We start from the raw sequence: 14,838 nt of genomic DNA, 5'->3' as shown, positions 1-14,838 counted from the left end.
CGGTTTTTTGCCGACGCAGGCCGTGGTGGATAGTATAAGGGAAGTTGATTATAATTCAACATACACGGTCATAGAGAATTATTATAAGACTATTCAGAGAAGTATCCCACAACAATGGAGAAGGCTGATAGAAACAGGTACAGCTAGAGATAGGACGAGCAAACTCCCAGAGCTGGGAATTAAGCGAGAGGGGGAAAACAAGAGCTTCAGTCTGATCTCCTGCAAGGAAATCTACGAGCGTTTTTTAGTGAACGTCACGAAATCACCGGCCTCCTTGTCGTATTGGAGCAAGGTCTTTCCACAGAAAGAGGGGTGGAAAATATGGGAGAAATGGAAAGTACAGGGTAACAGCATCGAGGCTGAGGACAATGATTTCAAAATAAGACACAATAAAATTTTCACTAATGTGGTTTTACATCAACTGGATAAAGCTGTAGACAGAGATTGTGATGTTTGTGGCTTATTGCCGGAAACGCTGATGCATATGTTTGATATTTGTCCTGAGTTATCTGGCTTTTTTGGGTTATTGAAGAAATGTCTAATAGAAAAATTGGGAATGGTGTCGGACGGAAGGGATTCATGGGAGTTTTTTCTTTTATTTGGAAACTGGCAATACAGTAAAATTAGAAACGAAATGCTGTGCAGATTTATGTTGAGCCATGCACGATGGGCAATAAGGGCACGAAGAAACAAGGCACATTACGAACGAAGGGTTATTGCAATATGGCCGATTTTTCAAAACATAGTGAAGAAACAGATTCGATACAGGTTGATACATGGGGTAGACCATTTTGAACGACTGTATGTGAAGGATGCCAATCTCCTATCCCTTGATAAAGAAAAGAGGATTGTGTGGAATTGGTAGCTCTTTTTGGACTGTGTAGTTGGGAAATTGTGTGTTATAAAAAAAAAAAAGAAAAAAAAAAAAAAAAAAAAAAATTGGCTACTTCATCTTTTGAAAATTGTGCACAGTGATCATATAGTTGGAATGATTTTTCACCCTGTGGGATGGCTGAACGAATGATGCTGGGTTTTGAAATGCCACTATGTGCAAATCAGGTTTGTTTTTGTAATTCGAGTGCTGATGTTGTTTTTCTTTTCTTTTGAAAAAAGGACCTGAGTGTAAATGTCACAGAGAGAGGAAAATGTGTTGGAAATGGATACTGTAAACAAAAATATATTTTTTTTTGTAAATATATTTTCATAATAAAAGACAAAAAAAAAAAAAAAGATGCGCCCGATCTCGTCTGATCTCGGAAGCTAAGCAGGGTCGGGAATGGTTAGTACTTGGATGGGAGACCGCCTGGGAATACCAGGTGCTGTAAGCATTTTCAACCAGCAGAAAGCGCTCTCGCTTAATCTACCCACACATATTTCAACGTGGTAACAGCGACAGCTCACGTCCTAAAGTGTTTTGCACATGGTTAAGGCACTTTAACTCAAACAAATAAAACCAAAAAATCAATGACTTATATTCTATGACTTATCTTCAACTCCATATAAGAGGTATTTCAAGCTGCAGCTTCTGCTTACGGCCATACCAGCCTGGATGCGCCCGATCTCGTCTGATCTCGGAAGCTAAGCAGGGTCGGGCCTGGTTAGTACTTGGATGGGAGACCGCCTGGGAATACCAGGTGCTGTAAGCTTTTTCAACCAGCAGAGAACCCTCTAGCTTAATCTACCCACACATATTTCAACGTGGTAACAGCGACAGCTCACGTCCTAAAGTGTTTTGCACATGGTTAAGGCACTTTAACTCCAACAAATAAGCGCTTCTAAATTATTATCACCAACAAATCAATGACTTGTATTATATGACTTATCTTCAACTCCATATAAGAAGTATTTCAAGCTGCAGCTTCAGCTTACGGCCATACCAGCCTGGATGCGCCCGATCTCATCTGATCTAGGAAGCTAAGCAGGGTCGGGCCTGGTTAGTACTTGGATGGGAGACCGCCTGGGAATACCAGGTGCTGTAAGCTTTTTCAACCAGCAGAGAGTGCTCTCGCTTAATCTACCCACACATATTTCAACGTGGTAACAGCGACAGCTCACGTCCTAAAGTGTTTTGCACATGGTTAAGGCACTTTAACTCCAACAAATAAAACCAACAAATCAATGACTTATATTCTATGACTTATCTTCAACTCCATATAAGAGGTATTTCAAGCTGCAGCTTCTGCTTACGGCCATACCAGCCTGGATGCGCCCGATCTCGTCTGATCTCGGAAGCTGAGCAGCGTCGGGCCTGGTTAGTACTTGGATGGGAGACCGCCTGGGAATACCAGGTGCTGTAAGCTTTTTCAACCAGCAGAGAACGCTCTCGCTTAATCTACCCACACATATTTCAACGTGGTAACAGCGACAGCTCACGTCCTAAAGTGTTTTGCACATAGTTAAGGCACTTTAACTCCAACAAATAAAACCAACAAATCAAGGACTTATATTCTATGACTTATCTTCAACTCCATATAAGAAGTATTTCAAGCTGCAGCTTCTGCTTACGGCCATACCAGCCTGGATGCGCCTGATCTCGTCTGATCTCGGAAGCTAAGCAGGGTCGGGCTTGGTTAGTACTTGGATGGGAGACTGCCTGGGAGTACCAGGTGCTGTAAGCTTTTTCAACCAGCAGAGAACGCTCTCGCTTAATCTACCCACACATATTTCAACGTGGTAACAGCGACAGCTCACGTCCTAAAGTGTTTTGCACATAGTTAAGGCACTTTAACTCCAACAAATAAAACCAAAAAATCAATGACTTATATTCTATGACTTATCTTCAACTCCATATAAGAGGTATTTCAAGCTGCAGCTTCTGCTTACGGCCATACCAGCCTGGATGCGCCCGATCTCGTCTGATCTCGGAAGCTAAGCAGCGTCGGGCCTGGTTAGTACTTGGATGGGAGACCGCCTGGGAATACCAGGTGCTGTAAGCTTTTTCAACCAGCAGAGAACGCTCTTGCTTAATCTACCCACACATATTTCAACGTGGTAACAGCGACAGCTCACGTCCTAAAGTGTTTTGCACATAGTTAAGGCACTTTAACTCCAACAAATAAAACCAACAAATCAAGGACTTATATTCTATGACTTATCTTCAACTCCATATAAGAAGTATTTCAAGCTGCAGCTTCTGCTTACGGCCATACCAGCCTGGATGCGCCTGATCTCGTCTGATCTCGGAAGCTAAGCAGGGTCGGGCTTGGTTAGTACTTGGATGGGAGACTGCCTGGGAGTACCAGGTGCTGTAAGCTTTTTCAACCAGCAGAGAACGCTCTCGCTTAATCTACCCACACATATTTCAACGTGGTAACAGCGACAGCTCACGTCCTAAAGTGTTTTGCACATGGTTAAGGCACTTTAACTCCAACAAATAAGCGCTTCTAAATTATTATCACCAACAAATCAATGACTTGTATTATATACTTATCTTCAACTCCATATAAGAAGTATTTCAAGCTGGAGCTTCAGCTTACGGCCATACCAGCCTGGATGCGCCCGATCTCGTCTGATCTCGGAAGCTAAGCAGGATCGGGCCTGGTTAGTACTTGGATGGGAGACCGCCTGGGAATACCAGGTGCTGTAAGCTTTTTCAACCAGCAGAGAGCGCTCTCGCTTAATCTACCCACACATATTTCAACGTGGTAACAGCGACAGCTCACGTCCTAAAGTGTTTTCCACATGGTTAAGGCACTTTAACTCCAACAAATAAAACCAACAGATCAATGACTTATATTCTATGACTTATCTTCAACTCCATATAAGAGGTATTTCAAGCTGCAGCTTCTGCTTTCGGCCATACCAGCCTGGATGCGCCCGATCTCGTCTGATCTCGGAAGCTAAGCAGGGTTGGGCCTGGTTAGTACTTGGATGGGAGACCGCCTGGGAATACCAGGTGCTGTAAGCTTTTTCAACCAGCAGAGAACGCTCTCGCTTAATCTAGCCACACATATTTCAACGTGGTAACAGCGACAGCTCACGTCCTAAAGTGTTTTGCACATGGTTAAGGCACTTTAACTCCAACAAATAAGCGCTTCTAAATTATTATCACCAACAAATCAATGACTTATATTATATGACTTATCTTCAACTCCATATAAGAAGTATTTCAAGCTGCAGCTTCTGCTTAGGGCCATACCAGCCTGGATGCGCCCGAACTCGTCTGATCTCGGAAGCTAAGCAGGGTCGGGCCTGGTTAGTACTTGGATGGGAGACCGCCTGGGAATACCAGGTGCTGTAAGCTTTTTCACCAGCAGAGAGCGCTCTCGCTTAATCTACCCACACATATTTCAACGTGGTAACAGCGACAGCTCACGTCCTAAAGTGTTTTGCACATGGTTAAGGCACTTTAACTCCAACAAATAAAACCAACAAATCAATGACTTATATGCTATGACTTATCTTCAACTCCATATAAGAGATATTTCAAGCTGCAGCTTCTGCTTACGGCCATACCAGCCTGGATGCGCCCGATCTCGTCTGATCTCGGAAGCTAAGCAGGGTCGGGCCTGGTTAGTACTTGGATGGGAGACCGCCTGGGAATACCAGGTGCTGTAAGCTTTTTCAACCAGCAGAGAACGCTCTTGCTTAATCTAGCCACACATATTTCAACATGGTAACAGCGACAGCTCACGTCCTAAAGTGTTTTGCACATGGTTAAGGCACTTTAACTCCAACAAATAAGCGCTTCTAAATTATTATCACCAACAAATCAATGACTTGTATTATATACTTATCTTCAACTCCATATAAGAAGTATTTCAAGCTGGAGCTTCAGCTTACGGCCATACCAGCCTGGATGCGCCCGATCTCGTCTGATCTCGGAAGCTAAGCAGGATCGGGCCTGGTTAGTACTTGGATGGGAGACCGCCTGGGAATACCAGGTGCTGTAAGCTTTTTCAACCAGCAGAGAGCGCTCTCGCTTAATCTACCCACACATATTTCAACGTGGTAACAGCGACAGCTCACGTCCTAAAGTGTTTTCCACATGGTTAAGGCACTTTAACTCCAACAAATAAAACCAACAGATCAATGACTTATATTCTATGACTTATCTTCAACTCCATATAAGAGGTATTTCAAGCTGCAGCTTCTGCTTTCGGCCATACCAGCCTGGATGCGCCCGATCTCGTCTGATCTCGGAAGCTAAGCAGGGTTGGGCCTGGTTAGTACTTGGATGGGAGACCGCCTGGGAATACCAGGTGCTGTAAGCTTTTTCAACCAGCAGAGAACGCTCTCGCTTAATCTAGCCACACATATTTCAACGTGGTAACAGCGACAGCTCACGTCCTAAAGTGTTTTGCACATGGTTAAGGCACTTTAACTCCAACAAATAAGCGCTTCTAAATTATTATCACCAACAAATCAATGACTTATATTATATGACTTATCTTCAACTCCATATAAGAAGTATTTCAAGCTGCAGCTTCTGCTTAGGGCCATACCAGCCTGGATGCGCCCGAACTCGTCTGATCTCGGAAGCTAAGCAGGGTCGGGCCTGGTTAGTACTTGGATGGGAGACCGCCTGGGAATACCAGGTGCTGTAAGCTTTTTCACCAGCAGAGAGCGCTCTCGCTTAATCTACCCACACATATTTCAACGTGGTAACAGCGACAGCTCACGTCCTAAAGTGTTTTGCACATGGTTAAGGCACTTTAACTCCAACAAATAAAACCAACAAATCAATGACTTATATGCTATGACTTATCTTCAACTCCATATAAGAGATATTTCAAGCTGCAGCTTCTGCTTACGGCCATACCAGCCTGGATGCGCCCGATCTCGTCTGATCTCGGAAGCTAAGCAGGGTCGGGCCTGGTTAGTACTTGGATGGGAGACCGCCTGGGAATACCAGGTGCTGTAAGCTTTTTCAACCAGCAGAGAACGCTCTTGCTTAATCTAGCCACACATATTTCAACATGGTAACAGCGACAGCTCACGTCCTAAAGTGTTTTGCACATGGTTAAGGCACTTTAACTCCAACAAATAAGCGCTTCTAAATTATTATCACCAACAAATCAATGACTTATATTATATGACTTATCTTCAACTCCATATAAGAGGTATTTCAAGCTGCAGCGTCTGCATAGGGCCATACCAGCCTGGATGCGCCCGAACTCGTCTGATCTCGGAAGCTAAGCAGGGTCGGGCCTGGTTAGTACTTGGATGGGAGACCGCCTGGGAATACCAGGTGCTGTAAGCTTTTTCCACCAGCAGAGAGGGCTCTCGCTTAATTTAGCCACACATATTTCAACGTGGTAACAGCGACAGCTCACGTCCTAAAGTGTTTTGCACATGGTTAAGGCACTTTAACTCCAACAAATAAGCGCTTCTAAATTATTATCACCAACAAATCAATGACTTATATTATGACTTATCTTCAACTCCATATCAGACGTATTTCAAGCTGCAGCTTCTGCTTAAGGCCATACCAGCCTGGATGCGCCCGATCTCGTCTGATCTCGGAAGCTAAGCAGGGTCGGGCCTGGTCAGTACTTGGATGGGAGACCGCCTGGGAATACCAGGTGCTGTAAGCTTTTTCAACCAGCAGAGAGCGCTCTCGCTTAATCTAACCACACATATTTCAACGTGGTAACAGCGACAGCTCACGTCCTAAAGTGTTTTGCACATGGTTAAGGCACTTTAACTCCGACAAATAAAACCAACAAATCAATGACTTATATTCTATGACTTATCTTCAACTCCATATAAGAGGTATTTCAAGCTGCAGCATCTGCTTACGGCCATACCAGCCTGGATGCGCCCGATCTCGTCTGATCTCGGAAGCTAAGCAGGGTCGGGCCTGGTTAGTACTTGGATGGGAGACCGCCTGGGAATACCAGGTGCTGTAAGCATTTTCAACCAGCAGAGAGCGCTCTCGCTTAATCTACGCACACATATTTCAACGTGGTAACAGCGACAGCTCACGTCCTAAAGTGTTTTTCACATGGTTAAGGCACTTTAACTCCAACAAATAAGCGCTTCTAAATTATTATCACCAACAAATCAATGACTTATATTATATTACTTATCTTCAACTCCATATAAGAGGTATTTCAAGCAGCAGCTTCTGCTTACGGCCATACCAGCCTGGATGCGCCCAATCTCGTCTGATCTCGGAAGCTAAGCAGAGTCGGGCCTGGTTAGTACTTGGATGGGAGACCGCCTGGGAATACCAGGTGCTGTAAGCATTTTCAACAAGCAGAGAGCGCTCTCGCTTAATCTACCCACACATATTTCAACGTGGTAACAGCGACAGCTCACGTCCTAAAGTGTTTTGCACATGGTTAAGGCACTTTAACTCCAACAAATAAGCGCTTCTAAATTATTATCACCAACAAATCAATGACTTGTATTATATAACTTATCTTATTTTATTTTTTTATTTTTTCGTTTATTTCGGCATGTTTATATAGACACATTTCATCTCCAGAACATTATACATTGCATACTCAGCACATGACGAAAAGGGTACGGGAGAAGCTGACGCTTATCAAAGTCCCGCCCCGTTCTATGTAAGATTCATGATCACATCAACAACAGAATTCAGTAAGATACATAGTTTACCACATAGCAATTTGTCTAATTTCATCCTTCACAGTCCAGATAGCATGTATGTTTGTACACGTGTCCAGTCCACTCATCCTGATCACCGTTCCTGTGATTTACTACTGTGTCCACTGTTCAGTTATTTTAATGTCCAAGCCTCTTTTAACTCCATATCAGAGGTATTTCAAGCTGCAGCTTCTGCTTACGGCCATACCAGCCTGGATGCGCCCGATCTTGTCTGATCTCGGAAGCTAAGCAGGGTCGGGCCTGGTTAATACTTGGATGGGAGACCGCCTGGGAATACCAGGTGCTGTAAGCATTTTCAACCAGCAGAGAGCGCTCTCGCTTAATCTACCCACACATATTTCAATGTGGTAACAGCGACAGCTCACGTCCAAAAGTGTTTTTCACATGGTTAAGGCACTTTAACTCCAACAAATAAGCGCTTCTAAATTAATATCACCAACAAATCAATGACTTATATTATATGACTTATCTTCAACTCCATATAAGAGGTATTTCAAGCAGCAGCTTCTGCTTACGGCCATACCAGCCTGGATGCGCCCGATCTCGTCTGATCTCGGAAGCTAAGCAGGGTCGGGAATGGTTAGTACTTGGATGGGAGACCGCCTGGGAATACCAGGTGCTGTAAGCATTTTCAACCAGCAGAAAGCGCTCTCGCTTAATCTACCCACACATATTTCAACGTGGTAACAGCGACAGCTCACGTCCTAAAGTGTTTTGCACATGGTTAAGGCACTTTAACTCCAACAAATAAAACCAAAAAATCAATGACTTATATTCTATGACTTATCTTCAACTCCATATAAGAGGTATTTCAAGCTGCAGCTTCTGCTTACGGCCATACCAGCCTGGATGCGCCCGATCTCGTCTGATCTCGGAAGCTAAGCAGGGTCGGGCCTGGTTAGTACTTGGATGGGAGACCGCCTGGGAATACCAGGTGCTGTAAGCTTTTTCAACCAGCAGAGAGCGCTCTCGCTTAATCTACCCACACATATTTCAACGTGGTAACAGCGACAGCTCACGTCCTAAAGTGTTTTGCACGTGGTTAAGGCACTTTAACTCCAACAAATAAAATCAACAAATCTATGACTTATATTCTATGACTTATCTTCAACTCCATAAAAGAGGTATTTCAAGATGCAGCTTCTGCTTACGGCCATACCAGCCTGGAGGCGCTCTGACTTCCTGTTTGTGCAGGAAGTGTGACGTGGCAGTTTGTTTGAGCAGGACACCAGGGAGCACGTGGTGGAGGAAGGAGAAGGAAAGATCAGGCTACAAACCTCCTGAAAAGAGAGTGGAGGAACCACCCCCCCCCCCCCCAGCAGCTTCGCTGTTTGGGGGGAGTTTGTAACGGATGGACGACATGGCTTTGAACAATGGCAAACGGAATGCAGACAATGAGAAGGTCGACCGAACCTATGAGAAGGATCTGACTATTGAGGTGGAAATAGAGGGGGAGGACAAACTTTCGACGATGGATTTGCTGAGGATAACAAAGGAGAAATGCGGAATAGTAATTGGGTGCAGGTTCAAGACCTTCAAGAAGTACGAACTGACTATGAAAGATGCTCCTGGGAAAGAAAGATTAATGGAGGGTTTGAAAGTCGGAAACAACACGATCACCGCCAGAGAAATTAACAACATCGAGATGGTGGTATCATTCATGTCGTTGCCAGTTTACATCACGGACGGAGAAATTCTGGACAAACTGGCACTTTGGGGTGTGTCTGCCGTCTCCCCTATAAAGAGGAGGGTGTGGCCTGGGACTGACATCGCGGAAGGCACTCGCTTTGTCAGAGTGAGATTCCCGCAGGGAGTATCATCGCTGCCTTACTCCACAAAGTTCGAAACATTACAGGGCATGGATCACTTTAGAGTGATCCATGACAAACAAGTCAAAGTGTGTAGACTGTGCATCCAACCGGGACACATTATGAGGGAGTGTCCGGACTTCCACTGCTATAAATGCCTGAAACAAGGACACTTTGCGAGGGAGTGCACGGAGGAGTTCCATGCAGAAGTTGATGAGGAGGAGGAGGTGGAAGAGGAGATGAGGGAAGCACCGGCAGGGGAGAGAGAGGAGCGGGAGGAGACCCCGTCATCGGCCGAGAGCGAGGAGAAGAGGGAGACGCTGATGGCAGAGGGGGAGGAGAAGGAGGACGGACGTGGCCCCCAGACTGCAGGGGGGGAGCCGGAGGTGAGCCGCAGCGCAGCTGCATCCCACTCGTCGGCAGAGGGAGATGCTGGGGAGAGCATGGATGCAGCCCCATCACCCGATGGCCATGCCACTTCCCCCATGGACGAGCTCCCTTCTTCAGCGGGGCCCAGAGTCAGCAGAGGTCGCAGGGAAGGGATCCCGATGCGGAGCGGAGGAAGAGCAGGCGGTGGAGTCAGAACCAGAGGGGGTTTCTCCTCTGGTCCTGTACCTCCGATGGACGAACGCGTTGCCGAAAGAGATCCAGCCCAGGAGTCGCAGCAGGTATCATCGGACTTTTCGGAAGGGGAAGATTTGGATTTAAGCGATGCGTTTATTAATAAATTAAAGAGGAAGGCCAGAGAGAAGAAAGGGTTAAGCGCAAAGAAATAGACATTATGAAGCTATACATTATGTCCAGCTTACTTTTTTTTTCTTTTTTTTCCATCATGGTTTTGAGTTTTTCTTCGCTTAATGCAAACGGGCTGAGAACTGAACATAGAATGCAGCGGGTACTTAATCTGTGCAATACAGACATCATATGTCTACAGGAGACATGGTGGGATGATGAGACAGTAGAAATGGTTAAAAAGCTATGGGGAGGGCTTCTTTTTCATAACAATGGGACCATAAATGCAAGGGGGGTGGCAATACTAATCAGAAAACATGCAGTTACAGAGGTGAAGCAGTGTCATATTGATGAAGACGGGAGGGTGGTAGGGATTGAGTTTTGTTTTCAGAGGGTTTTGTTTAAGCTTTTCTGCATTTATGCACCCAATGCTGAAAGAGATAGAAATCTCTTCTTTGATAGTCTCAAGCCCCACTGCTCCAAGAACTGCATCTTTTTCGGGGACATGAATGTGTGGATGGACAGGCTGGATGCATCCAAGAATACTAGGTTTAGATCGGATACATCCAGGAAGAAACTGTCAGATATGAATAGAATGTATAATTTAGTAGATAAATGGAGATGGGAGAACCCTGATAAAAGGGAGTTCTCCCGGCGACAGGTAGTACTGGGAGAACTCAAACAAAGCAGGATAGATATGTGTTTGGTGGCAAATGATATAATAGATCATATCGGTAAATTATCATACAACTTTAACAGTATAAGTGATCATGCGAGTCTCACAGGAACGATAAGGGTAGGGGAAAAAGGGAGGGGAGGAGGAATATGGTGTTTAAATAATAGCTTACTTAGAGACGATGATTATGAATATAGAGTTAGGGAATATTTAAAAGCCATGACAGATGATCCAAGTATGCTGACAGATACAGGCCGATGGTGGGAACAGGTGAAAGAAGGAGTTAAGCAAATAAGCATTAAATATGCCAAGTGCAGAAATGGGCGTAAGAAAAGAAAGGAAAGAAAAATAAAACAACTAATAGATAGCGAATTGAAGAAGGCGGATGATGATGTTAATTGGAAAATAGACAGATTATTAGAACTTAAAAATATACTATCTAAATATGAAATAGAGGAATGTAATGGCGCCATCGTCAGGAGCAAGGCCAAGTATGCGGTAGAGGGAGAAAAGAACACGGCCTTTTTCTTGAGGATGGAAAAACAGAGACAAGGAAAAAGCTATATAGAGGAGCTCGAAGATGACAATGGTAACCGAATAAACGACTTAACTGGCATTTGTGCTGCTGTTGAAGACTTTTATAAGCACTTATTCTCGAAAGAGAAGAATGATGAAAAGTGCATGGAGGAAGTGCTGAATACTGTGTCTACAAAACTCTCCATAGAACAGGCTGAAGCTTGTGAGGGAGACATAACGGAGCAGGAAATCACAGCAGCTATAATGAGCGGGAAGGCCAATAAGAGCCCAGGCTCTGATGGTCTGACCTATGAGTTCTATAAGACATTTATCGACCTTTTAGCACCCATCATGAAAACCGTTATTCAACATATTGAAACGACACAACAATTACCTCACTCCATGGCACTTAGCATTATCACGATCATTTACAAAAATAAGGGAAGCAAACTCAGACTGGAAAACTTTAGACCCATTAGTTTATTAAACACGGACTACAAAATTTTAGCTAAGGTTTTAGGCAATAGAATGAAAAGTGTAGCAGGTACGATCATAGCACCGACGCAGGCGTATGGAATACCGGGCAGGGATATCAGTGACACATTGATGACGGTCAGGGATTTAATCCATCACATGAACACAAATGGTAAAGGAGGAATTGTTTTGGGGGTTGATTTGAATAAAGCTTTTGACCGAGTTAGTCATAATTTTCTTTTTAACGTCTTGGAAAAATTCGGCTTCGGCAATAGAATAACCACGTGGATCAAACTGTTGTACAAGAATGCGATAAGTCAGGTCAAGTGCAATGGGCTTTTAACAAACATCTTTCCACTGCAGCGCTCAGTCAGACAAGGGTGTCCTATGTCATCGCTCCTTTACAGCCTGTCTGTAGAACCGTTGGCGACATTTATCAACAGCAACAACAATATCAGGGGGATTGAGTTACCGGGGGGAGGCAAGACCACCATACTGCAGTACGCAGATGACACTACAATAACAGTACAAGACATGGAAAGTACACAAACTGTCGCAAAATACTTTGAGATCTATGGCAGGGCATCTGGGGCAAAGATCAATATAGAAAAATCAGAAATAATGTATATAGGAAATAAAATCGATAAAAAGTGTGAGCTCAAATTTAAAATAGCAGAAAGTCAAATCAAAGTGTTGGGCATATATCTGGGGATAGATGAGAGAGCAGCTAGAGACTATACTTGGACAGGAGTCATAAATAAAATAAAGCGGACAATAAACTTTTGGAGACAAAGAAGCCTGAAGCTTAAAGGCAAGGTCATCATAATAAATGCTTTGCTAATATCTAGACTCATCCACTATATAGCAGCCATAGATATGCCAGAATGGGTGTTAAAGGAGCTTAATTCCATTATTTGTCTCTTTTTGTGGAATGGCAAGGGAGTGAGAGTCTCTCACCAAACCTTGATGGCTGGGTATAAGGCAGGAGGTTTAAAATTAGTTAATATAGAAATGAAGAAAAAAGCGATTAGAATAAAAACGGTGATTAAATATTTGCATGATAGAATAGAGCATGGTTGGAAACATTTCTTTAAAGAATATATAGGTCGGGCAGGAAAATGTGACGACTATGGTCTGCTGATGGCTTTGAAAAAGCATATGCATGAGGGTATCCCTGACTTTTATAGAGAAGTGTTGAACGCCTGGGCTATATTATTACCATACATAGGGTATGATTGTATAGATATAAACATGATTATGAATAACCCAATCTTTCTAAATACTAAATTATTGAATAATAGTGAAACGCTGTACAATGCCATCTTTATTAAGGCAGGAATAAGACAGATAAAAGATATCATGTTTGAGGTAATACCTGGTTTTCTGCCCGAACACTCAATAATAGATATGATTAGACACATGGATTATGATATGAGGAAAGGAACTATAGTTAACACATACAACAAAATTAAAAGTAGCATAAATACGGAATGGATAACTAGAATAAATAGCGATGAAGTAAAAAGGACAGAGAGAAGTTGGCCAGAATTATATATAGAAAAGGAGAACTATAGGATTAATCTGGGCAAGCTGAAAACAAGGATGGCATATGGTATATTGATAGAAAAGGTCCTGAAGAGACCAGCCTCTGACGTGATGTGGAAGAAAAAATATACCAGCATGGACTTCAATGACATATGGTGTGGTACGATAAAATACAACAGCATAGACTGTGAGGACAATGATTTCAAGATAAAGCATAATAGAATATTTACAAAAATAATATTGCATCAAATTAATAAAAGTTTAAGCAGAATATGCGATGTATGCAAGACAGGGGAGGAAGATCTTTTTCATTTATTTTTGAACTGTGCTTGTTTGATTCAGTTCTTTGAAAAGCTGAGACACACTTTGGTTAAACATTGGGGAAGTCACTATATAAGCAAATTTAATTGGGAGCAACTATTCTTGTTTGGTACAAGTAAAAGAAATAAGGGAATTAACACCAATTTATTTAATTTTGTTTTAAGCCATGCCAGATTGGCAGTCAGGCTGAGAAGAAACTATGCACATTTTGATGGAAAGATGGTGGATGCTTGGACAGTTTTTAAATCCATCTTAAAAAGAGATCTATATTTGATTTTGAAATACAACAGAAATAACTTTGTCGATGTTTTTGTTGAAGGAAATGACTTGGTTGAAATAACAGGAGGCAAAGTGTTACTTAATTTTTGACTTTATTTCAAGATTACACTATTGGAGTTGCTCATTCGTTGTGTTCTTTTTATTTCAACAGTGTTAAAATTTGCCCCCCCCCCTTTTTTTGGTTTGGAATCACGTTTTATTTTTTGAGTATAACTGTGTGTACATGATGGTTTCTGTTGCAATGTAGCTGAAAGTGGTTGCAGAGCAGAATGTAAACAATTCCTTTTAATGTAATGTATATTTTTCATAATAAAAGATAAAAAAAAAAAAGAAGCGCCTGATCTCGTCTGATCTCGGAAGCTAAGCAGGGTCGGGCCTGGTTAGTACTTGGATGGGAGACCGCCTGGGAATACCAGGTGCTGTAAGCTTTTTAAACCAGCAGAGAAAGCTCTCGCTTAATCTACCCACACATATTTCAACGTGGTAACAGCGACAGCTCACGTCCTAAAGTGTTTTGCACATGGTTAAGGCACTTTTACTCCAACAAATAAAACCAACAAATCAATGACTTATATTCTATGACTTATCTTCAAATCCATATAAGAGGTATTTCAAGCAGCAGATTCTGCTTATGGCCATACCAGCCTGGATGCGCCAGATCTCGTCTGATCTCGGAAGCTAAGCAGGGTCGGGCCTGGTTAGTACTTGGATGGGAGACCACCTGGGAATACCAGGTGCTGTAAGCTTTTTCAACCAGCAGAGAGCGCTCTCGCTTAATCTACCCACACAAATTTCAACGTGGTAACAGCGACAGCTCACGTCCTAAAGTGTTTTTCACATGGTTAAGGCACTTTAACTCCAACAAATATGCGCTTCTAAATTATTATCACCAACAAATCAATGACTTATATT

The 14,838-nt window shown here is 43.0% G+C and overlaps 22 non-coding genes across 22 annotated transcripts; all 22 read left to right on the top strand.

The window, feature by feature from the left end:
- The first annotated feature begins 1,527 nt into the window (after positions 1-1,527).
- On the top strand, positions 1,528-1,646 carry LOC133429302 (5S ribosomal RNA). The gene has a single exon (XR_009774231.1). It is a non-coding gene; the product is annotated as a 5S ribosomal RNA (ribosomal RNA).
- Positions 1,647-1,863: 217 nt separating this feature from the next.
- LOC133429734 (5S ribosomal RNA) lies at positions 1,864-1,982 on the top strand. Its single transcript, XR_009774649.1, has one exon. It is a non-coding gene; the product is annotated as a 5S ribosomal RNA (ribosomal RNA).
- Positions 1,983-2,181: 199 nt separating this feature from the next.
- LOC133429137 (5S ribosomal RNA) lies at positions 2,182-2,300 on the top strand. Its single transcript, XR_009774102.1, has one exon. It is a non-coding gene; the product is annotated as a 5S ribosomal RNA (ribosomal RNA).
- A 199-nt stretch (positions 2,301-2,499) lies between these two features.
- Positions 2,500-2,618, top strand: LOC133429133 (5S ribosomal RNA). The gene has a single exon (XR_009774098.1). It is a non-coding gene; the product is annotated as a 5S ribosomal RNA (ribosomal RNA).
- Positions 2,619-2,817: 199 nt separating this feature from the next.
- On the top strand, positions 2,818-2,936 carry LOC133429688 (5S ribosomal RNA). Its single transcript, XR_009774604.1, has one exon. It is a non-coding gene; the product is annotated as a 5S ribosomal RNA (ribosomal RNA).
- A 199-nt stretch (positions 2,937-3,135) lies between these two features.
- On the top strand, positions 3,136-3,254 carry LOC133429132 (5S ribosomal RNA). The gene has a single exon (XR_009774097.1). It is a non-coding gene; the product is annotated as a 5S ribosomal RNA (ribosomal RNA).
- A 216-nt stretch (positions 3,255-3,470) lies between these two features.
- LOC133429567 (5S ribosomal RNA) lies at positions 3,471-3,589 on the top strand. The gene has a single exon (XR_009774488.1). It is a non-coding gene; the product is annotated as a 5S ribosomal RNA (ribosomal RNA).
- Positions 3,590-3,788: 199 nt separating this feature from the next.
- LOC133429494 (5S ribosomal RNA) lies at positions 3,789-3,907 on the top strand. Its single transcript, XR_009774418.1, has one exon. It is a non-coding gene; the product is annotated as a 5S ribosomal RNA (ribosomal RNA).
- Positions 3,908-4,124: 217 nt separating this feature from the next.
- LOC133429013 (5S ribosomal RNA) lies at positions 4,125-4,243 on the top strand. Its single transcript, XR_009773983.1, has one exon. It is a non-coding gene; the product is annotated as a 5S ribosomal RNA (ribosomal RNA).
- Positions 4,244-4,441: 198 nt separating this feature from the next.
- LOC133429301 (5S ribosomal RNA) lies at positions 4,442-4,560 on the top strand. Its single transcript, XR_009774230.1, has one exon. It is a non-coding gene; the product is annotated as a 5S ribosomal RNA (ribosomal RNA).
- A 216-nt stretch (positions 4,561-4,776) lies between these two features.
- LOC133429556 (5S ribosomal RNA) lies at positions 4,777-4,895 on the top strand. Its single transcript, XR_009774477.1, has one exon. It is a non-coding gene; the product is annotated as a 5S ribosomal RNA (ribosomal RNA).
- A 199-nt stretch (positions 4,896-5,094) lies between these two features.
- LOC133429493 (5S ribosomal RNA) lies at positions 5,095-5,213 on the top strand. Its single transcript, XR_009774417.1, has one exon. It is a non-coding gene; the product is annotated as a 5S ribosomal RNA (ribosomal RNA).
- A 217-nt stretch (positions 5,214-5,430) lies between these two features.
- Positions 5,431-5,549, top strand: LOC133429012 (5S ribosomal RNA). Its single transcript, XR_009773982.1, has one exon. It is a non-coding gene; the product is annotated as a 5S ribosomal RNA (ribosomal RNA).
- A 198-nt stretch (positions 5,550-5,747) lies between these two features.
- Positions 5,748-5,866, top strand: LOC133429300 (5S ribosomal RNA). Its single transcript, XR_009774229.1, has one exon. It is a non-coding gene; the product is annotated as a 5S ribosomal RNA (ribosomal RNA).
- A 217-nt stretch (positions 5,867-6,083) lies between these two features.
- On the top strand, positions 6,084-6,202 carry LOC133429142 (5S ribosomal RNA). The gene has a single exon (XR_009774107.1). It is a non-coding gene; the product is annotated as a 5S ribosomal RNA (ribosomal RNA).
- Positions 6,203-6,417: 215 nt separating this feature from the next.
- LOC133429053 (5S ribosomal RNA) lies at positions 6,418-6,536 on the top strand. The gene has a single exon (XR_009774020.1). It is a non-coding gene; the product is annotated as a 5S ribosomal RNA (ribosomal RNA).
- Positions 6,537-6,735: 199 nt separating this feature from the next.
- Positions 6,736-6,854, top strand: LOC133429430 (5S ribosomal RNA). The gene has a single exon (XR_009774358.1). It is a non-coding gene; the product is annotated as a 5S ribosomal RNA (ribosomal RNA).
- A 217-nt stretch (positions 6,855-7,071) lies between these two features.
- On the top strand, positions 7,072-7,190 carry LOC133429153 (5S ribosomal RNA). The gene has a single exon (XR_009774117.1). It is a non-coding gene; the product is annotated as a 5S ribosomal RNA (ribosomal RNA).
- A 558-nt stretch (positions 7,191-7,748) lies between these two features.
- Positions 7,749-7,867, top strand: LOC133429094 (5S ribosomal RNA). Its single transcript, XR_009774059.1, has one exon. It is a non-coding gene; the product is annotated as a 5S ribosomal RNA (ribosomal RNA).
- A 217-nt stretch (positions 7,868-8,084) lies between these two features.
- On the top strand, positions 8,085-8,203 carry LOC133429207 (5S ribosomal RNA). Its single transcript, XR_009774168.1, has one exon. It is a non-coding gene; the product is annotated as a 5S ribosomal RNA (ribosomal RNA).
- A 199-nt stretch (positions 8,204-8,402) lies between these two features.
- On the top strand, positions 8,403-8,521 carry LOC133429299 (5S ribosomal RNA). Its single transcript, XR_009774228.1, has one exon. It is a non-coding gene; the product is annotated as a 5S ribosomal RNA (ribosomal RNA).
- A 6,032-nt stretch (positions 8,522-14,553) lies between these two features.
- LOC133428961 (5S ribosomal RNA) lies at positions 14,554-14,672 on the top strand. The gene has a single exon (XR_009773934.1). It is a non-coding gene; the product is annotated as a 5S ribosomal RNA (ribosomal RNA).
- Positions 14,673-14,838: the final 166 nt, after the last annotated feature.

This window comes from Cololabis saira, unplaced genomic scaffold (genome assembly GCF_033807715.1).
Source record: "Cololabis saira isolate AMF1-May2022 unplaced genomic scaffold, fColSai1.1 scf032, whole genome shotgun sequence".
NCBI lineage: Eukaryota > Metazoa > Chordata > Actinopteri > Beloniformes > Belonidae > Cololabis > Cololabis saira.
The sequence above is the reverse complement of the archived record's forward strand: the minus strand, read 5'-3'. Positions and strand labels throughout refer to the sequence as shown.